The 24,845-nt window shown below is 28.2% G+C and overlaps 2 protein-coding genes across 11 annotated transcripts in view; one reads left to right on the forward strand and one right to left on the reverse strand.

The window, feature by feature from the left end:
• LOC126900216 (uncharacterized) overlaps positions 1-17,975 on the reverse strand; it is a 55,941-nt gene extending 37,966 nt beyond the window's left edge. For both annotated transcript variants that reach the window (XM_050675746.1, XM_050675747.1), the window contains exon 1: positions 17,837-17,975. The gene's annotated coding sequence lies outside the window, so the exon portion shown is untranslated. The remainder of the gene's footprint in view (positions 1-17,836) is intronic.
• The window catches only part of LOC126900213 (uncharacterized), a 136,704-nt gene that overhangs the window by 15,791 nt on the left and 96,068 nt on the right, over positions 1-24,845 (forward strand). For 7 of the 9 annotated variants that reach the window (XM_050675735.1, XM_050675732.1, XM_050675738.1 and 4 more), the window contains exon 3: positions 13,998-14,041. The exons of the other annotated variants lie outside the window; for them this stretch is intronic. The gene's annotated coding sequence lies outside the window, so the exon portion shown is untranslated. The remainder of the gene's footprint in view (positions 1-13,997; positions 14,042-24,845) is intronic. 9 annotated transcript variants of the gene reach the window in all.

The following is a 24,845-nucleotide window of genomic DNA, read 5'->3' on the forward strand; positions in this document are numbered from 1 at the left end:
TGATTTTAAAGTTTTTATTATTTTTTTAACAATAAAAAATTATAGTTATAACAACTATGTCGTTTTTTAGTTTTATCATTAATTTAATGATATTACGCTTAGGTTATTTTATTTTTAATGAATTAATAAAGATACAAAAATAAATTAAGTATAAGAAAAATAAATTAATCGTTTATGTTTATGAATAATAAAAAATAACAAATATAATAAACTTTAGTTTAATGTGATTGTACGTTTGGCATTCAATGTCGGCATGTTGTTAAATTGCCTATTAAAGACGCCGTGCAATAATAGATAATTAACATTTAGTTGTTAAAACATTTGTAGACACAAATGAAAGACGAGTTTTCGAATTTAGTCTGATTCAGTTCGAATAATTTATGTAAAAAAACATTTTTAGTATATATTGTCATAAATACGTTTAAATTACATAAATGTGTTTTGATAATATTGTGAATATTTGAAAGTCAATTTTTGGTGACATTCATACAATATTTATTTTTAATCAAAATATTATCTTATAAAAAATTTCTTAGAAATGCATAAACCTTTATATGTCATAAAAATGTAAAAATAAAAACAATATAAAGCCATATAAATTATTGATATATTAATTAATAGATCAGGGCGAGAAGAGTCATGTGAAATCACCATGATGTTATATATCTGACATTTGATTAGAGAAGATGAAAGTGTTATCATTGGGTTTTATCTTTAAGCTCAATTTTTGCAAAGATCATTGTTACATTACATATTACAAGAAAAGTGCCGACCTCAGAAGAATTCGAGAATGTATAGAAAATCATACATTTTTATTTACAAGATGATATTGTTATTGTGAACTACACGCTTATTCAGAAAATAAAAAAGTATAGAAAAAAATGTTTTTTTACATATTTAGTGACAGGTTTTATAGAATTAGTAATACTATAATAATAGCGTTAGAAATTCTAACATTAATAATTTATATAGTTGAATTTATTTTATGTATTTTTACATTTATATTGTATATTTAAATTAACCAATATCTGATGAAGTTAGGCAATTTTATTAGTATTATTTACAAAAGATTATAATAATTTGAATTAATTTTATCTTTATCATTAAAACATATTTTTACAGACTTTAGTATTTTTCATTACATGTTAGCTTGGGACAATATGTTGAATACATTTTGTTGGTCACTGAATAAAATGAATAGACGTTTATAACGTTCAAAAATTTTTATCCGAAGAACACGGTGGTATTATGTATGGAATATCTCGTGTTAGCACCTGGCTACACAAGAATTCAGCATAATGTTGATCGACAAGTGCATTAAATAAAACATTAGTATTCAAAAGAAAAATTCAAAGCCTCAAATAGTATTTTAACGTGTCGCCAACAATAACATACAAATATGGGCTGTCAAGTTTTTACTTTTTCAAAGCAGTCGTTTTTGCATTCGCAGTCAGTTGCTGGTATTTTTTTTTCTGAAATTTCTATTTTCTTAGTTGTTGTTTTAGACATATGCGGGCGGTCGCCTCAGCCAGCCGAATCGCTGCGTCAACGGAAAATGTTAAAATAGTTTCCCATTGTGTTCCTGTATGTTTTATATATTTTTTTTCAGAAAAAATTCTCCGTCGAAAGTAGTTTCCCGTAATATTTGGACACCGGCTTATTGTGTATTCGCCGTACGTATACTTGCGCTGCCTCTTCCACGTCGCCCGTTCTTCGTCAAGCACCTCGATAATATTTTCAACAGCACAACGTGGGCGGCACGTACCAGACAGAGAAATTCATGCTCGACACATACCTATTATTACTGATGTGTTGAATGTAAAACGAATTCTCCCGGTAGCCTTCCAAGTTGACCGCACTCGGTAAATTTCGTTATTTCTTTCCAATCGTCATAGATATTATATGATTTAAAACAAAAGCGAAAAACACACAATTATTTAACAACGAGTTTTGTAGAATTTGGGATGTCGATGAAGTGAGATAGCAATAGACACCTACTGAGTTCAAATTGTACGATACGTACAATTTTAAAAATAATGATAAACAACTGAGAAAGAGAGTGAATCTACTATAAGAGGGAAAATATATTTATTTGGTAGTATTCAAAAATAAGAAAAAAAACACCCTTTTCTTTGATCTATGCTTTCTTAGTTGTTATCTGTGCCGTGTAGGTTGTTTTCGAAACACTTCTGCTATAATTAAAACTATTCATAACGTATTGTTCATATGGGATTGGTTAATTAGAATTGTAATAATTGTTAATTGGATATCTATTCACTGAAAATATAAGCGAATCACAATGAACAAGTATTCAGAGATCAAACCGGTGAGATGTCGAAAAGTTTGTACAAATAAAATATGATTAAAACCGGTTCGTATTATTTACCGAAAAGCTCGCGTTATTCACTGAAAATTCTTGCAGTTACTTATTATGTTAAAATGGAATTGAATCTTATTGTTTTATTCTGTCATTAATACTATTGTGAGATATCTCGGCATGAACAACTAATTTCGCCTAGAAAATAAGCTTCTGGGAAATTGTTAGCAGAAAACGTATCTTTTAGATAAAGTTCTATAGTCGGATTGAATAATTTTCTCTCTGAAATATTATTAATACTAGATGTGTTTCTATGTGCCTCGATTCTGGTTTATCTCTCTTTCTCTCACTGTGCCCTTACAATCAAACCGCATCGTCGCATGTACAAGAGGATAATAATTATTATTGTGTATTCGCTTTTCTCGAGTATAATTGGAAACGGACCGGACGACAATGCGGAACACAACGGGATTGCAATCCGAACATAAACCTCTTCTATTGCGTGTGTACCCTTTCATACTTTACCTAAGACGGTAATGCATAACAACTCTGACTGGAGTACGCCCACTTGTTATCCGATTAAATAATTTGGCCTTGCATATGTGCTACAACAATGGTGTATCGGTTTAATGCTGTTGCGCATAATAGTGTATTAAATTTCGTATCTATTTGCACATCGTCCAAGTATATTCTTGATTGCATAAATATCTTCAGGATTAAATATCTGTTCGATGATAAATATGATTCTACGTTAAATCATACTTATTATTTACCATCGACGATTCACTGACATTTAATGAAGCACACGTGTACCTAGAAACACTTTAAAAATAATACACCATTTGTAAATCAACTTAACGTGGAATAATTATATAAGTATACAGATATAAAACGCCGATGAATAAAATTATCGTTTTAGGGGATTTTAATAAAATAAAAATGCGTCAATATAGCGCAAACGAATAGCCTAGTGAGCCAAAGTGAGATTTAAGAATATATAAAGTTAAATATGTTTCGAATAGAAACAAGTAATAAAATAAAAAGGTTCCAGAAACATAGGACTTTTAGGTAAGCGGCAATAGAGAGATCCGTTTTAAACTTCCGTGTGACTATTTCTTTTACTAATGATCGAAGTTAACGACCTCACTATGGCAACAGTATATATTTTTATAAAGACACTTGTGAATAACACTTTATGTGCTATTTCGACGTTAACACATGCGTATAATGCTTTTTACTATGTGTTTCATACACAGTTCATTTTAAATATCTAATTAAGTAATTGCTTTGTCACTAAAGGGAGTAATTTCAATGCAATAGTAATACATCATTTAATTTGATATAAGTTAGGATTTATTTTTTCCATAAATCTTTATTCTAAATTTTTCTGTAAAATATTTTCGTCGAAAGTATGATATTAAAAATACAAGGAAGAGTAAGGCAAATCGACACTCTTAAGCTTTAATAGAATTTCTTAAAAAAATTTTCACTAAAAAAAGTGGAAATTTGATAGTAATACTACATGATATATTGAGACTAACTAGTAAAAAAATCATCAATTAATATTTATTATTTAAAAAATTAGAAATTAAGTCAAAGTTGTCATAATAATATTAAACCATGTACAATAAATTAACAAACAATTATATGCCTATGAAAAAGTACATAAAATTCAGAGAGCTCTTAGTTTGAAACTGTTTTTTGTTGTAAGTGTAGAAGGATACAGTTTATTATAGGAAGATTTGTATTATTTATATAATAAAAGAGTTAACTATTAAACCACATGTAAACATTATTTAAATTTATTTTATCTAACTAAAATATATTTTACATGATTTATATATATTAGTAAACTAAAAATAAAAAATTATTCATATGGGTACAGAATGAACATTTCTAAAAAAGTTTCTTAACATTAAATAAGAACATTAAGGTATATTTCGTATTTAAATTATTCTAAATATACATCATAGTTGATGGAGCATTCAAATTTGAATATAAATTGATTCAAAACTCTTTATTCAAATTTTAGTGGGAAACCAATAGTTCTCCCAAAAGATTCACAAGGATAGCTCTTCGAAATGGTATTAATGTTTATTAAATATCTTTTTCGACAATGAATAACATTATTATTTAATTATGAGTAATCCAAATTGTTGGAGAGGACTTAGGCAGCGGGCCGAGAGAAACCATATTTGTCATGGTAAAGACTAATTTTTTATTATAATTTAGAAAGAATTTGAGTTATAGATTGTTTTGTAATAGTTCACTGTGTCATTATTGAATTTAATATTGTGTATTTATGCGTTTTCTGCAATGTCGTAGAGCATACGACTAATACTAGAAGGAGTTATTCAATATGTTTCTTAGTCAATTAGTGGAATTTCAATGAGTTAGTTAAACTCATATTTAAAAGTATTCAACTGTTATATGAAATGACATAAGAATTTATTTATTTTAAATAGAAAAAAAAATGTTTCAAATTTTTTTATTATTGATTTTATAAATATGACTTAATTGACACTAAGATTAACTCAAATCAAACAACCTTTTTATAAATTAATTTGTACTGTATCAGACATTTTTACAATTATTACTCATTAAAATACTTATATTTGTTTTCATTGAACAACAATGGAAATAATTAATTATTACTTCTTAAAAAAATATATTAATTGTCTTGTTTCTTTTATTTAGATTTGTAAGAAGAATATCTGCGATACTTATTTACTTAAAATATATGTACAGTAAATTAATATTGATATTTATTTGATGGAGAAATATAAACTGCTTAGTATTTTTTTAAGTATAAAATTTCTTTGAATAATTACAGTTTTGTGTTATTTGTTAATTAAACCATTATGATTTTATTTTATTTTTATGTGAACTTAACGTGGGATTTAACATTAAAGAAATGATTTCTATTTTTTTTTAAATCAATTAAAACCATTTAATAATTAAATAAATGTTATACTAAAAATAAATAATAAATATTGTTTATTACGCATTGATGACCGATTTTTATAATTTTATAGATATTAATCAGCTTATTTTTCATCGCAACGTAATAAAATATATTTTAATTACCTAAATATAATTTCAATTATTTGAAACATTAAATTTATTTTACAATGATAGAGTTTACATTTATTTCAATTTGGTTTAATTATATTCAGTATTACAAGAGTGGAGACAAGAGAATAATAACAGTTACTGATATAGATAAAATGAAGAAATAACTCAGCAATGATCTTATTGATAATTACATTACTTGACACAGTTCAATGATGCCGTATTACAATAAACCAGCGTGAATTCATTTTGTTTTATTTCTATTAAAAAAACTTTTCAATTATAACTTATTTAATTATAAACCAAATAAATGGTATAACTAGGGTTTCGTCAATGTCTTCTTCGTTGTTTATTTTAGTTTCACTGTACTATAATCTAAAATATTTGAGATAGTATATAATTTTTTTTTATAAAAAAAAAAAAAAATGATGAATAAAATGATACATAATTTTGATCTAATGATAGTGTCGCTTTTTGTTCAATGTATTCAAAACATTATACTATTGTGAGTTGATCAATAAAGAATTCTGTTAAAAAATTGAGTTTCATTTTGTTTTCACTCGCCAAGGATTTTCATTATTTAACTATATATTCGTTTAAACTTGTGACTTGTGTATGAGTTGAATAATGTACCCTAAGGATATACCGCCGGATACAACTTATAGACTATAATCTTTTACCATTCTAATGGAATACCGAATTGCGGGCGGGATAACCGAGTGTGCCAAAGACGTCACAGACATCCAAGTCACCGATAATTGATTACGGCGTGTGATTTCAATGAGATATAAATGCAACCGAAGGAAAAAACTCACGCGAAATCGAATCGGTTATCTTAAAATAAATTATTTTTTACCTGGAAAAGTTTTAATTCTATAGCTGTAATTTTTATATCTTTCGTTAATGAGTGGGAATATTTTTTACCTTTTTCAAAACTTGACAGCTATCTCACAGTCTTTAGTGCTGACTATTATGAAATTGGTTAATTCATAGTTATCAACACTAGACTATGATGACAATTAAATACCATCTGGTTGCCTCGAATAATTATACTTAAATGTTTAATGTTATTATTTTCAATATTAATTAAGTATGATTTGCAATATGTCTTACTCATCGATGAGTTATGTTGGTAATAATAAATAATTAAGTATCATCTTAATTACATAGCTGTTCACAATTAATGTATAATCTTAAATTGTAATACGAAATTATACATTATTTAACAAGTATACATAATTTATACGCAGACACAAATGAGGGGATTACAGGATAAGTAAGTCTACGTAAACCGTATAACACTATCGGTTCCTTACGCTAGGCAAATGTATTATAATATGCTTTTTTTTAATTATCTGTATAACGTCTGAATTGTTCATTTTGAGTATTGAATATTCAATAAAATTTAAATCCATATTTTTGATGGAGACGTATTTCTAAAGAATTTTGTTTTTCATCTGTTGGACTACGGCCTTCAATGATCATGTTCGCAAATAAAACTAATGTAATTAGACTGCACGAGGGTACAGTGCCATCCCTTAATTGTCGCCTTATTCAGGCGTCGATGCTAATAAAACGAATGTACGCTTTTTAAATTTGAATAGAAATGTGTATTTAAACAGACGATGACCCAATTATAATTGTGACAAATTGTAAATAGATTCCCATCTCAGATATTTTTTCTCTATCAAATCCAACAAAGTAGAATTGTTCGATATTTTCTCTATTTTGTTTTAATATATGTGTACACTGAGGTTATCTTATTGGCTTATGTACTAAGCCTTTGTGTAGACCAAACAACGTTAAGAATATCGAATCTTATGCAATTAAATGGCCCTTATAAATCAAACGTGACTGTGACCAAAGCAAAACAGATGGGAACAGGTCGTAGTGCTATGTATAATTTATATGAAATGTATTATCGCGTCACTGCAAAATTGTTAAATTACCAACACAGAAGGACTTTATCCCTTATCGTCACAGTTAAGGCTTTGGGTATTAATATAAAGCGCTTGGAAAACAACTACGGTATGCCTGAGATACACCAGAATAAATTATCATATTTTAATCGTATTAATTAAAATGGCCAGGAGAATGCCAAACCATCGCGGGCTACTTTTCCATTGAATTAATCGCCGTGTTTTCGTCTAAAAATTCATCCAGTTCTTACATTTGTATGCATGTGTGTTTTATTTCAATGTGTAATTTTCCTGATGAAATATGATATTGTAAATACACTGTGAATAAATTACATGTGATGTAGGTGCTAAATGTCAAAAGTTTATCGACCCTTCCGCCGGCATAGCTTTGCTTACAAACCGAAGGATTTCACAAGTAAATATACATAGTACGTTCGAAGAGTATTATACTCGTAACAAAAAAGCACCTACACACTTATTATAAATCAACATTATTAAGTTCCTTAAAACTATAATAGGAACATGTTTTAAGAGTGTTTTTTTTTTTGAGAGTGCTCATAAAAGGAAAAGTATATTCATATCCACTCGAACAAGCATTTTCATTTACTGTCCAATAAAAATGTGCAACGCAACTATTTCGAACTTAATGGGTCGTTAAGCATAAAATAGTATTATACATGTTTTAAGTGGCACTTATGATGCATCTTGTATGAATTGTTTCAAAACCATGAAATAAACGAAAGTCCTTGTCACTTAATCTTATGTGCAAAACAAAAAAAAAATTGCATTACCAAGCAGTCCAGTCTATAATATTTCTAATACTTGTTTTTTCTTTTCTTATCAATCTTAACCAAACTTATGAAATAAAATATTTATCCCTATCGTAATAAAACAGTAGGCATCTTTGACTGTCAATAAATTTCACGCTTTTATTTAATATGATGAAATAATTTTATGACTCTTATTACATATATAAGAATAAATATAAAATTTAATAAAAAATTGTCAACATTAAAATGTTATAAAATCATGAAGCTTGGTTTGCATTTTAATATATATTACTCAAGCTGTAGATGTAATGAACACTTGTCGTCAGAGGCACAAGTGTAAAAATGGTTTTTAACTGTTATTATGTTGTATGTATATCAAATGCGTTTGTGATATGTATTTTCACTTAATTTTCAAAAAATATGAGCGATAATTGAATATTAATATATTTACAAAATTGTTTATATAGTATTCACGAATTATGTGTTTAATTTTTAATTTTTGTAATCCGCGAATAGATTAATGGAAAGCATCTGCATCACTTTCTTCGAAATTAAGATGAGAGTACTATTTTTGATGTCTACTGATTAGCAATTATTCGGAACTATCTATTATGTATTCTATAGACGGTGTGCTAAATCATTTAGTATAATGAATAACAATTTTCTTAAGAGTTTACAGTCCATAGTGTCTCCCTGGAAGAGGTTTCTTAATCATGGCTAATCATGAACGGGTAGTTAGTCCTTCGCCGGAGAGAGAGACGGCAACTCAAATTACTAAACTGATCTCTTGTTTAGCTAATGGAACCGACTCGGCCATACGAATTCTCAATAATAATAATTTTATTTAATGAATTTATATAAATATCATGATGAATGTCAGAATAGTTCTTAAACAAATGAAATCGATTGAAATCATGTTAATACACTTAACCCTATTTTTTTTAGAAAACTGTTAATTTGCTATTCGGTTTATGAAAGAATTAAGTGTTTTACGTAAAAATTAGATAAAACTGTCAATATTATTCCATAATCAAGACTATCTTAATAGTTAAAGTTTAGAAATGTTTCAATTATATTGAACTGGTCTGTTTGCACATAAGGCAATGGACAAAATTTTGGCGTTGATTTTACTTGATTGTAGTCTACATGTATAGTTTACAATGTCTAACCTATTTTTATTTTTATTACACTTTTCATATCAATGGAACTTTGTACACGAAAAAAAATATCTGTGTAGCACATTATTCTTTCTTTGTAATATAGTTCGTTGATTTTGTTAGTTAACAATATTTAGCAATGGTCAAATGACTCGTTGTACCGTTATTTGCTTTGTAAACTTACCGTAGATTTCTAGTTTTGTTGGTACATTGCGAATGTTTTAACACATTTATCCAGTTTTTATGTTAAAGGATGATAACATATTACGTAAATTAGTCAACATAATAAAATTAACAACGACAATTACGCACGTATAATGAACTGAAAAGTAATGGGCTTTACAAGTGTGAATCTGTCCCTATACGATCTCTGACATTTGCGCGGTGTTTGCGTTAAGAATGATAAGTAATAATAATGGTATATGGTGCGTAATAATGAATAATAACACCCCGGCGTTTTTAACCACAGTCAACAAAACATACATTAGCAAGTGTAAAGTCAACCCTTGCTTCGTGTACATCATCTGGGTCGACTTAAAACCTGCTAACAGCGTGGAACTTTCAGACAAATAACCTAATGTACATATTAAAAACTTTGAAATAGATCGTTATTAACGTGGTCAAATTATCGGAGAGGTAAATATTTCAGCAAGTGTTGTGTTTAAATGGTTAAACTTCGATTGTTCATTTGATTATATTATTTTAAGTTTAATAGCTATTTGTTTTTCTATTGAAAATCATTTCTTCAATACAATAATATATCATTTATACTATAAAAACAACTCGGTCGCGAACAAACAAAAAATACTTTATTAATTATTTTTAAGCAACTTAAGTATCATCAAGTTGAAAATAACATTTAAAGTTTTTAATGAAAAAAATATATTTTAATGAATAGAATACTCTTGTAATAGCATTGGTATTATTTTTATTACCAATATAGTATATTGATTTAAAATTACTTTTTGTGAAATAATTGTCGTAACGCTTTTTTTTATTTAACTGAAAGTAAACTTTTATGTTTTAATCTGATAGATTTGAAAAATGTAAACGATCCGGAACTTTTCGAAAATTGAGAAATGAACATATAATATATTTAAAACATTTAAGTTTTATGTCTAATAAAGTCATGTTAAAAATCCAAATGCCATTTACTATTGAAATAAAAACTCAACATTTTATTAAATTCAAAATATTTGTTCCCATTTGAAAAAACAAAGTTGATACCCTTGCATAAGGATTGATCTTAAAAAGTAACACAGCTAATAATTCAACGTAACTAAAGGTAACCAAAAAAAATGTTTAAATTATTTTAGTTGTGTAAGTAATTGAGTGGGTTATGATAAAAAAATTACTGTGAATACTAAAATGTTAGGACTATATCAGGTTATTGTCGTATATTGAAATGAAAAAAAATGAATGTGACGTAAAAACTCACTATGGTAAAAACAATACCTTCATAGGTCCGCATCGAAGATTAAATTAATGATAATAAATACGCTCATATTATAAGAAAATGTAATCAAAAATGATAACACTTAAATTATTGGGGTGACACCTTACGCGGTCGCCTATCTGATGGCATTAATTTTAAAGGTAGTTCGTGTAGGCAGCAATCTACACTGTTTTGAGTGCAAAAAGGCCCCTTTAATAATAATAATTGGAGCTGACTTGTAAAGATATGCCAGTACCGTTGTGACGCTCGTCTAATTATTTCAAGCTAGATTAATTTGATAGCACAGCGGGCCATCATGCGTTTGACGTTTTCAATCAAACCTCCGAACAATGAATTTGGGTGCCTTATTATTTTATCGTCGGCTGAAATTATTTTCGACTCGCGGTGGATCTTATCAAATGTATAAAATCAACCCAATCGATTAGTCAACAACTTTGGAATAAAAAAACCACTAGAAAACCACCCTGTCTTTTTCCTATCGGTTTATTTGTTACGTGTGCTCACGTGCATTGAAAAAGAGATACACACACAAACGGACACATACGCACATAATCTGTGGCTCAAAAACGCACTGTGGTGGTCCACTTTCGTTTGTACCTAATCCCTTTGTGGCTTTAATATTATTAAAAATACCTTTCTAACAAATTGAAATGGATTTGGCCACAAACACAACCTATACAAACATTCGAAATCGAAGGCTGTTGCAAATAACATTTTTATTGAAAGAGCCATTTCTAGCGGCATAATTAAAAATTCCAAAGCCATAAATCAACAGCGGTTGTTTTCTGGACGAATATTTCGTGACGTAGCGAATGATGTAAATAGATGTTTTACGACTTTAAAATGAAACATATTGAAAGTATTACACTAAAAAGTTAATTCAACTTCATGAATCTCGTGAGAGAAACCGCACGAAACGGTCCAGTAACAGACACAAGTCATTTACAATATTTGTCGTGGGCAACGGTCCCTATATAAATTGCCAAGGGTCCTTATATACTGCGACAACCATGTGTACAATGTGTGACGTTTGAATAGTGTTCGTTGACATACAGCAAATAGCATTTTTTATTTTCGAACCTCCAGAGACATTCAGGTTCGATTGTAACGTTTAAATTGTGATTCTATATTAATATAGTTAGGTAAATAAAAAGTAAATATGATGTCCACGGGGATAAAAATGTATTTTTATAAAGGCAAATTTCTTACAATTGACAGCTCGTAAAATACAATGAAATTCCCCATTATTTTATTGACACTACGGTTGACAATCATTATTTTATCGTTAAAACTTCGAAATACCGTTTTTATATGATCGTCGTGCACACTGATATACATCACAATTACGCTGAAATAAAGCTCTATTGACCTAATCGATAAAATCGTTGGTTAGTTTTGGCTTTACATAAAATTAGGGACAATCAACGTCAAGTACATAAATTATAAACACTTATTTTTATTACGAATGTTAGCAGGTGCTTCCTTGCGGTCTGGAAATCGAATATATTTTAACCACAACTGTTGATGGTTGTCAAGAGCACGCGTTGGTATTAGTTCTCGCGGTTGATGAACATTATGAACCAAGTTCGATCACAAATCCCCAACTATAATCGAGTTTAACAATATTATAACAGCTGTTAAATTTTTGGTTTTCGCGTAATAAGAGAGGTCTTAGTGGAAATGTGGATTCTATACAAAAAAATCGTGTCGGCGTGTACGCCGGTCTCATAAAATAACACAACACTAATAATAGACGTTGTCACGTTCAGTATTGCGAACCGTTATACATTGAAAATAGGAGTCGGTAATTATAAAAGCTGTTAAAGGATTCGCGTGGTACTTTATCTTCAATTATATGGTTGCGAGTACTATTAAATATTTTTAACGAAACGTCGTTATTATATAATTATTATATTCTTTTGGTAAAATCGCTCCTGTTTATATTTACATTTTGTAATATACAACCGGAGCGCATTACAAACATTGTACGTGTTCAACATATAAACTGGGCGTGTTTACTTTTACACTAAAAAGTCATACCGAATCATATGCCGCAGGCTATTGCTGAGGGATCTTTAATGATGGGCAAAGCTTGGTCGAATGTATGAAAAAAAAAAAATACCTACCCTAATACCGCTTTGAGAGATACACATCGGTGACGTTAAGATTAAACCTTTGTAATTGTTCAGCAGATTAAAAAAACAATCCTAAATTATTAACTGGCAAGTACAAAAACACCGATTTAGGCTTTGAGGCCATTTCTGCTCGGTATAGAAGCTATTAGGCAACTAAGGGGCTACAATTTATTATCCGTACGTTGTACTATTGTAAATGTTTTATGTATGCTACTTGCATGTCAAATGTAACCGTCTCGTTTGGCACGATGGTAAAACGTTTGCTCGTGTTCGAATTTAAATATTTTATACTCTGGACTCTATTCATTCAATAAAAACATACTTTTCTTTTTCTTATCTTTAACTCGCTTGTGTGAAGCGCCGGCACTTCGGTAAACCGCAAAAAGTCGACTTTTTTGATTCTCAACAGGAAAGAACTTTTATTTTTTTACTCTCCTCACACTCGACATCGCCGTATGTAGAATTCTTATATTGAGTATTTAAAGTACTGTAAAACGCGAACACTTAACGTTTAGTGACTTTTTTTATTCTACATAAAATTAATTGCGTACTGTTGTTTCGACAACTGTACGTATTGTTATAAATTACTCGATTGCTATTTAACTCGTTCGTTAAATTAAAATTATTCCTTTTCGATTTATTTAATCTTACTACGCATATTAAAAACATAAATCAGTGTTAATACGGTTTTTCGGTAAAATATCTGAACCTTTAACATTTATGTATTTTGCATATTATGTAACGTCTTAAAAATTTTCCCCAATCAAATTTTAAGTTATGCACATAAGATATTTTTTTAGCGCCATACATTTTTATAAAATATAAAGTTTTCCATTCAATCGGTAAATTAAAATTTGATATTCGTCCATAATAAATGTATGTAAAGTTATGCTAATGACTACAGTGTGTGTGTACATTTTTTTAACACTTGGAGTAACTACATATTTTATATTATCCATGTAATAATACATATACATAACTTTACATTTATACGTGAATTTTTCCATATCTTTAATAGTATTTCGAGTAAAATTTTCACAAAAACCATTTATTGAACTTATTCCGTGAGTTAATGTTTATGAAAACGTTATTTTATAAAGTATAGCTATTAAAATATACAATTTTTAAATATAATAAATATCTTACACTAATTTTAAAATGTTTGTTTTAGAAAATAAACTCATCAATTTGTGAAAATTCGAAATTGTGTATTTCGTAAGTATTCTACTGTTATTGATTTTTATATGATTATCATACAAAATAGTTTAACGAAAAATCGGAAATGATTGGAAAAATCAAATTACTGATTAAGAATGTATAATTGCATAATTTTTAACGATAACGTATATGAGAGTCGATGTTCTGTAAAATATTTTCTTTATTACAAAATTAATAGTTTTATATTGAAAATGATTGTAGCAGTTGAACATTTCCAATGAAAAAAATCATTACATTGCCGTTTATATTTTATTGAATTTCATATGAGAAATTACAGTTTTCCGGTTGAATTTAAATCGTCATGTTGTTCGATATGTGTGGTGTAGTAATTGAAAACTTTAAGGTTAACACGGTCGGTGTTTATATTGTATAAGGAAGTGCGGGCAGTGGCCGAGTAGAGTAAATAGAACATTCACTGCTCGAGACAGGAAGGGAGCGAAAAAAGAGGAATGGGAAAAAATAGAACTGCCTGAAGCAAAGCAAATTTATTACCTCCATGTGTTCAGAGAATAGAAGAAGAGGTTGAAACTTTCTTTGCCCTTTGGAAGTTATGGTTAAGGGATGCCGAACGCCCTTTGGATACAATCCAGATTATTTGGTATTTTATAATTTCGCACGTTTCAAGTGATTTTTGCCACACCGAGTTATAAACGTTTTCAAAACGTATATTAAACCCGTTTTAGACCATATTTTGGTCAAAGTGTTTGGACTTCTCGGCTCTGCCCATATATTTTCTTATTGCCGCCTAACCCTATACGGTTTTTGAAGTTGAGCGAGTGTATAATACATTCGTTACTAAAAGATAAAAAAAGTATTTTTTTGAATTTCAGGAACTACTGATTTTTTTCAATAAACTATTTGATTCACGGTTATTGTCAGTAATGAGGACGTTTAGAAACCGTAAAATACGTTTAATCTCGTTATTGTTTGTATAAAACCTAATGATCTATAAATGTGGTATGTACTCCATCATTTTTCGTTGAATAATGATTTTTTCATAAAAATATATAGATTAAAATTGGATTAAATTTTATAAGCTATTGTAAATATTAAGTTTATTATAAAAATATAACATTCCTAAGGGTATATTTCAGGGATAACTTTTACTTAATAAATCACAATAGATATTTATTGAATGTATACAAAGTAATCGCACAAAAGTATGATTAATACATTTTTGTTGTAATTTTGCATTATAAAGTAGTTTTAATTAATGTTTTTTTCTGCACGTGAAATTTGTCTAAAAGAAATTGTTTAACACAGAGTAACGTAAGCTCATCAAACCTTCTTGAAAAGCCACTTTCGTCTGTAGTATTTTGTAATTAATACCACTGTAATATAAACAAGGGAGGATGTTAACGGAACTAAACTAACGAGCAGTGAGCAAAACTATTTAATGTGTAGATTAAAGCGAAATTGACAAGTTTTCAATTGTGCACCTTTAATTAATTTTAATTTTGTTCTCCGTTAAAAGTTAAATCACTATTTCAGTAATTATACATTAAATAAATTTAAGTTATGTTAAAAATTCATATCAAATCAGTTTGTTTTTTTTATGATTAATTTCAGTTTCAAGTTTGTTGTGTATGATGTTGTGTGTGCATTATTTTTTGTTAAATAATGAAAATGGATCATTATATTATGTTAATTATTACTGTTGAAACACAATTATTATGCTAAATTAAATTCTGTATTTTTTATATAGACTGTACTATAATATTACACGAAATAATATGTAAAAGTAAATTAAATGTTATTTACCTATCTTGTATATTTAGAAATAATAATAGAAAAACACTAGTGTATGTCTTAGGGTTTTAGATTATAAATATTATATTTATTTGACGAGAAATCATTTAGCTTAAAAAAATATTTTTTGGGCCCATAGTTAAATTCTATTTTACAAGTATTTGGCATTACGCCAAAATCTCTTTCATAACTAAACATTATTTGTTGAATGTAGATTTAAATCACAACAGGCTATTTCATTATAAAATAAATAAAAAACAGTTGCAAAATATTTTCTTTAAAAGAGAAAAAATAAAATATGATTTAGGCACTCGATGAGGTCTAAAATAAGTATGACTGAATCTGCGAGTGTACAGGATAAATGCAAAAGTCACACTTTTATTTTATTCTATTTTTACTGTACGTGTTATAAACAAATTTCTTTTCAACATTTTTAGTAGTACAAGTTATATCTGTATTATAAAGTAATAAATGTTTAATTTGTTTGTGATTCAATTATTTGTTTGAACAAACCGATTATAAATCTTACAATCACTTTGTGCTCTACTTATCATCGCCTCCAAAGTTAATATTCGTTTAAGCAATCTATTTTGATTGAACGATTTTATTTATTTAAATGCGTATTCGCATAGCAAACATTAATGTTATGCAAATGAATGCTGATTGATGATCAATTACTTTCAGATTTCACATTATTATTTTTAGCTCCAACGAAAATTCCACTTAGATGATAATTTACTCTCAGTATAATTTTTTTACTTTATCACTCTTTCATACAGTACTCCATCAATCGATTTCGAATTTTCAAGATTGAAGTTAGAATATTCCAAATTAATAATTGTAACGTTATAAATAATGTTACAATTATAACGTTTAAAATAAAAAAATTTGTCAAAACGTTATCAAAAAACAGAAGATAAAAAATATGTGATATCAATAAACATAAAATATCATTGAACATAATTCAACTTATAACGTAATACAATTCTCATTAAAACAAAAATAAATTATTTTTAACTGTTATAATATGTAAGAAATAAAGTAGCTATTTGCCCATATTGAAAACTGCTTATGACAGTAAAATATGTTTCGAGCCTTTTAACGTTTAATATAAAAATTTAGTGACGTAAAAATCAATTATACATAACATTATAATATATTTAAATGTTAAACTAATAATTTTTCAATCCAACCTTGTAAATTTTACGACATAAAATTTCAAGTTTCACCAAAACACAGTAATGATTTATTTGATTAATATATATAAAAATAATCATTAGATAAAGGATCTTTTTTAATTTGGACTGGGTTTAGGAATAAAAATTGAAATATTTTTTTCAAAGCCTCAAAAGATTTGTTATTATTTTAAGATTTTACTCGAGATCTTAAGATTCTATTTTGTGAAATTGTTCATTATTTATATAACAAAATAAAGTAATGCTTATTCATTCAATATTTTTTTACTTTATAATAAACTCTTACTGCATTCGTTTATTTTTTATGGTTTGTAGAAAATTTGTAGTCTGTTTTCTACGGAGGCAAAACGGTTGAATATAATAAGCGTTTATACCAAGCAAATTAATTTTAAAAGAAGTTTGCACTTTAAAAGTGAAAGTGAGCCAGAAGTTTTTCTTTTATAAATTTAATAGCATTTTCATTTATTCATACGTTTATTTGTTGTATAACTAGTGAAAGTTGTCAATTAAATTTATCTTTTTTTTTTTTGAAGAATAGACAATTTAAAGTTGACTTACTTCTAATTAACATTTAAATCGATTTTTTCATTATATATATATATATATACACAAAGTAGTCTCTTACACTTGAAAATTGAAAATAAAATCTAAGATATTTTTTCATATTTACTAGGTATTCAATAATTTTAAATGTTATTTTAGATAAACTGTTATATGAACTAGCGATTTAATGTAGGAAGACTTCTAAATAATTGGGAAAAATTAATAGAAAATTATGTGTTTCGGTAACAATAAAACTATACATAATTTGCGAGATCGAGTTAAAGTATTGAGTATTCCTACTTACAGTAATATCAGTGGATATTAGTCTTCTTGTAAACGGTTGTTTCGGTCCAATCCACTGATTCAGCGGACTCCACTGACTGTGGAAGGACAACTTCGTGATTTGTGAATTTTTGGTTATTCACATCTAACTAACAGCAAAACCAAACTGAACGTGGCTAAATTGAAGCCCCTGATAATTACTGACGACAATAATACGCCTGCAAACATTGTATAATTTCGACTTAAGTCGAGGTACATATATAGCGCAGAGGCACATAAATGTAGCACTGCGATATTTGGAGTAAATAAAATAATCCATTCCACTGACGTTTACACACAATTGATATCTCGGAACGACAAGTAAATTTACACGGCTTTAAATCAACAGATATGCCACTGCATATAAAAACCCAAAACTAATATAAAAAAACAAACACAATAGTTGACGTTGCGCACGGCAATCCAAAATTCGCATACAAAATCTGACTTAGTGTCGTCAAAGCTGTTTGAATCGTAGCCGTTAATTAAACACAATCGTTCGGACACTAGTTAAAGTTATTATACTAATAAAAATATTAATATAAAATAGAATGAAATTTTCGTTGAAATCCAGTATAATAGTCTAAATGCAGGCTTGTAAACTGAAGTTTTAAAAAAAATGTAAAACATAAAATAAAATATATATTAAGTTAATTAAATGTTATGCCTATGCGATATTTTATTCCTGAAAATCATAAAACTGTATTGAAAAATTCGTTTTAATATTTACTACAACTTATAGTTGTATGTATTGGTGTTGTGAAGCATAATGATTACTGTTTTTTTAACAAAGGATTATATAAATTAATTTAAAACGAGCTTTGTTATGAAGAGTTGATAACTTCAATTTATTGAGTACTTGAAGCATTAAGTGAAAGAGAAAAGCATTATAAATACATATATATATATATATATTTGAAACCACTTTAGTTGTGAACTCTACGTATAAAATATGGAGTTAAAAGAGAGTTCTATATTACAGTGAGATGAAAAAGTAAAAATATTATTTTTTCAGTATTAAAATAGTTAATGAAGAATATTAAAAGAGAGATTATAATATTTTATTTTATTCTTTGGAACGATTTGGTTCAAATTTTTTATTGATGAATAATTTCATGTATTTATACATAAAAGGTGTATTTACAAAAGAATAATGTAGGCTGATATTCATATTTATATTCGAAATAGTTATAATATATTATTACTTTTTTCGTTAACGTTTTATTGTATACTTATGAAACAAATGAAACACGGTGCGGTTTAACCAAAGCGTTTGCTATTAAACGTAACAAGTATTAATTTATTAATAATTGGTTTTATTTTTTGGGAGCTAATAGCAATTTATAGTTATCAGTTAATAGTTATTTTACTGAGAATAATTTTTATATGATTTTAACAAAAACATTTACAATGAAAACTGATTTGGATAAAGAAGTCTTGTTAAAAATAGACAAATTTCGATTTAGATCTAATCGAACTTGGTGTAGTCGGGACTATTAAAAAAATGTCTACTTTCAACAAATCCATTTATTTTGGAAATATTATTAGGTATTTAAGAAAATAGCACCCAGGTTCCAATGACTTTTCATCAAGAAAAACCCCTTCAAGAAGTAGTTAATTTATATTGTCCTTTGTTACTTGCGGGTAATATGCTCTTCGAACGACGTTGTCGCTTTCTAGGCTGAAACAAATGGTCTTCTACAGGATCCCTCATAATACACCTAAAGGGTGTTGTGTAAAACTATTTGTCCTCTTTCGTAATATCCATGACGGTAATGTACTGCATACAGTACACGCACTCATTTAGGTTCATACATATTACTATAGCTTGTGTATTTATTGTCTTTAGTTTCTGGTCACGTAACACGTGTACATTATTTCATTACATTTATTATAACACACGAGTGTTTTAAGTATATCACTGACCACTAACACCTCCTTAACATACAAAAGTACTATCACGATGGTACAAATATATACACCTGGAAAGATAATAGAATAAAAGAAAATGAGAATCCATAATATTTAGCTTTTTCAATAACAGTTTTTGAATGCGTAAAATTTACAACTAATTACAATTTTCCCGGTTAATTTTTATCAAGACGCTTGTTATCTGCAAATTAACTTTATTACAGAAACATGGGTGTAAAAGCGAAATAGATTTTTAATTTTTTTTTTCTCTATTCTGTTTTTCTTCCCTCCAACCGATGAATTCGTCGTACGCAAACCGTGTAATTGGATATTACGAATTTAATTTGGAACAGCGACCACAGACACATAATTACGTGTCAGGTTTGTAGTTCCAGTGGCCCCATTAGAATAATAATAATCATAACAATACTTCCGTTGCCGGAGACGTAATTTACCATTTTCCAAGATATTATCCTTGTAGTCAAAAACATAAATGATAAACTTGATTTTTTCGTGTTATTTAACAGCTCCTATTTTTTTTTGTGCTGTATAAATACATGCAAGCTTGGATGTTTATTTATAAAACTATTTCATCACAATGTAGGTTTATGATTGAAAAATATATTTATAAGTATGGTTGAGCCAAGATAGTTTATTGCGGTAATGAGGAATCTGGAGTAAAATTTTATGCAATCACAAAATAAAATTAATTTTATGTAATACAAAATTTTATAAAAAAAAATAATTAGTGCACAACGTTTAATTTTTTTTTTCAATTATTCATGCATATATTTTAGGTCGAATATAGGGTAGTCATATAGGAGGGGAGTATAAGTACTTCTAGAAAAATAAATAACAATAAATATTTCAAGGTTAGTTATAATAATATATATTCATGGAGAATTTTTCAACTTTTAATGTCAATACAATAAATACAGTAAAGGGGAGAGGGACGATCCATTAAAAAAAAAAATTATTTATCTACCAATAGTTTATGACAAATTACAATTTCAATTTCATACCTGAAATAATAATTAACTAATAAATGTCAGAATAATTGAACTAATTAAGTTATCTTTTCCTTTGATAAATTCATACTTAAAATTGATTCACCTTTACCGTCCAAATAACGAAATATACCAATATTTTGTAATTTTTTACAAATAATATTTCTCTGTGAAAATTACAATAAAAATTATTTTCAGAATATAACTAGGAATACGAATGCTTCTTTTGGACTATCCTGTAATTCCTTCTGAAAATTTAACACTATCTAAAAATTTGCATCGAAACGTTTTTTATAATAGTGATTTTAATCACTGTCAGTTATCATTTATAATTGTCACAATTAAGGCACGTCTTCACTGCGACCTCTCTATGTTGGTTTTTTAGAATGGGTTTAAACAACAAATGTGTTTGAATAAATGAAGATTGACTTAACATTGATGTATCAAAAAGTAAAAACTGTGTTTGTTCTAGGAAAATCCAGAACTTAAACTCTGGACATATCTCATATACGAGTATAATAAAATTAATTAGCACCTCCACATTAAAGTGAGTATCATAAGGACCCCTAATTTAAAACTAACTTCTTATGGTTTTTTTTTTTATTTACATCTAAGTAATAATCCATAGTTTGTTAAATATAGAAAAACTTTAGAATAATATGACATCTTCGAGATAACATTAAAGATTATTGTTAGAATAAAAACAATAACGTAGAAATAATAAATATTAAATTGGCTCAATGTCAAATTTGACTTGTGTTCACAAGTCATAAACCTTCAGTTCAAATTCGACATTTCCGCATCATTTATTTTTCAAATGGAGTAAAGAATACATTTGTAAGATGGTGCTGATAAAGGGTGACCCCACAGGGTACAAAAACAAAGATTACTAATACCTTTCGTTTTCACATTTTTAATGGCGAGAAAAAGAAATCACTTTTGTGTATGCTTATCCATTTTCAATGAATTCGTGTATGACATAGGTCACACAAAAATGTATTTTTAATAAAAATACATGCTGATAAAAATTGTTTACCGCCGTGTAACCATTATATTTCTTAATATCCTTGTATAATATGACTTATACACAATGAAAGGGACTTGAAATATTTTGGTAATAATTATCATCGTTGATGATATTTATTTGTTAAAGTTTTAATCTCAAAAATAGAACATTCAAAATTGGAAAGATTACGTTTTATTTGTTTCTTAAAAATAATGAAATTTTTTGTAACTTAACTATCTGTTTTGTTCAAAAGTTTTCGGATCCGATTAAACGAATACGAAAACAATAAATCACAAGTAAATATGTTAATTATGATACAAGAAAGTAGGATTAGTCGTGGGCGTTTTATAGCCAAATCCGTAACTGTTCATCTAACAGTTTGGGTGTATAGATTGATGTAAAAAATGCACTGGAACGCACTTACACAATTTTCTTGCATAGATACACTTTCCAAGTTTAAAAGAATAAAGGGCACCCTGAACCGTAATTTATTACCCTTCGTTCAATAGTTAACTTCTATTTCGGTCGTCTGACCCGACAATCTTAACATCGATCGCCCCTACAGATATACTCTATGCAGCACAGCCACTCGTTTGTTTACCGAGTGTAAGCCATTGCGGCAGTCTACGCGGACAGTTTTTACCACGCTGATGGATTCGAAACTTGCAAATAAATCACCTCTTCCACCGCGGCCGCCCTGTACGATTACACTCTCCACTTGTTCGCGTAGAGTGCAGAAGAAAGCTAATGTTTGAGGTCACTACTAATGAAATAAGTTTCCTCGTTCTTGTTAAACGAACCGATGTCCGAAACAGCCAGGGCAATAATGTAATTCTCTTCATCGTCATCTGGATTTCGGTTGAGCGGTTGTTCTATTAACACCCCACTCGCTTCCTAGTTACTTGACATGTTACATATTATACATAAATTATACGTCCTTTTACATCCGTTCGAATTTGAAAGGATAACGACGACAAAAGATAAATTCCAAGGTTTACGAAAAAATTGTATCTGTTCTAAAATAAAAACATGTATTTTAAATCGAGAATTTAAAATATCAGAAATTGTGCAGTTCTGATGATATCAGGGCTTTTTATAGGAAAAAAATATTGAATTTAACAATTTATTTGAAAATCAGAAATATTGTGTATTCCTGTTATATTAAAAAATCATCTCCGCTACTTTTAATACGCTACATACAATTTTCCGAAACAACTTGGTTATTACCGAAAGGGTTCAAACAAAAAAATGCATAAAATCTGTTCGTTTATAATCCATGTTGTTATAAGGAACACATTTTTTACAACACATAATATTTTGTATCGCCATCAAAAGATTCTATAACATTCGAGTTTTGTCTAAAATTAATTTGTATTATGTCGCATAAAATATACTTTTTTTCTTTTCAAAATATACCTAAACTTACTCAATTCAATTAGCACAAAATAATATAGTTCTATTGCCTCCTCTTTCTCCATTAAATTGTTTTGAATTTGGTTTTTTAAACAAAATACATACATAACAAATAGCTTACAAATAATAAACGATCTAACTAAGAAAATGACTCGTCAATAACAACTTTTGAACCGTTAAATTAAAAAATATAAATATTTTTACATCACTGCGAAAGAAGAGGAGAGTTTAGGAAATACTTAGAGATAAAAATAAACGGATCGCGCTTCACCTCCAACCCAAATATGCGTTCATAAGTGTTAATAACTTTCAAAATACTGTTTCAATAGTTGTTATCGATCAGTCATTTAGCTAGAATATTTTTTAATTTGTCAGCCAGTTGAACTCGTATGATTCCGTTTAAAAAAATCAAGTTAACACGACTTTAATGGCAAAGAAAAGAGAATAGAACTATATTTTTTAGTGCTATTTAAAATGCGCGGATACTAATAACTTCAGAAAAGATAAAATTATATTTTATCTTATACTTTTGAAGATATTGCATGAGTCGCAGTTAGCGGATCGCTCTGTAATTTTCTTTTACATGCGTTTTTATTTTTGCTTATTATCGGATTACTTTTCGGTCTTATTAATTTCACCTTCTGGGTCCACTTTAATGTGTTTGATCATAAACGGACATTTTCTTATTGGTCAGTAAACTTTTAATAACACCAGACACTACTGCAACTTTTGTTCAGGTATACCACCGTGATTTATATTGGGTGTGAACTTTTTGAACTTAAAAGCTTCTACTACGTAAGTTCTTCTCAGACATAAACTCTCTAGACTTCTATGGTAGGAAGACTATGTTTAGGTGTTTTAAGTAGTGCTAGAGATTTTAGAAGTCAGTAAAATAGTTATACGAATTCTTGTTAACCCATAGAACTTAATTCACCATACTCATTTACCAACACTAAGCGATAAACAATAACATATATTTGTCATGTATTGAGTGTCTCAGATCTACTAACAACGTTTTAACTTTTGGTTCAATTATCATTTTTCTGTAATTTTTTTTTTTTGATCAATTGATCAAATGCACTCTTAAATTACGCCGAAGGAATATTTTATTATTTGTTTTTAACAAGAAAAAAGTATTAATATATCTTTCTTATTTCTTACTTTTTTCAAAATTACAATATAGCCATTTTATAGCCCTTTTCTCCCAAAAAAATGTTTTGGATCGATAATAATTTTGTCTGTTTAGAGTCAAATAATAATCACATTTGTGACGCATTTTAAAAAATTTATACTTGCAAAAAAATTTTTATTCAAATGATAATTAGATCAAAAGGTATAAGGGTTCTCAGTTAGTTGTGAGACGACATTATAATGTCGTCTCAATCGTTGCCGTCCTTTATGACTGCTAAGATAAGTAATGTATATATATATATAATGATGTAAGCATTTTAATAGCGCAGGAAAATAAAAATAATATGCATACTAATATAGATTGTTGGGGAAAATTGATTGTTTGAGTGTAAATAACTGAAATACCAGTGGTGTTTCGACGCGAGGAATTTTTCTTCTTATAATGAAGTTATCGATTTGCTGCGATCTATTCGTAGACATTTTCCCTTAGTGCTGTTCAAAAAATATTAGTGCAAAAAAAAAAA

This window comes from Daktulosphaira vitifoliae, unplaced genomic scaffold (assembly GCF_025091365.1).
Source record: "Daktulosphaira vitifoliae isolate Bord-2020 unplaced genomic scaffold, ASM2509136v1 Scaffold_3, whole genome shotgun sequence".
NCBI lineage: Eukaryota > Metazoa > Arthropoda > Insecta > Hemiptera > Phylloxeridae > Daktulosphaira > Daktulosphaira vitifoliae.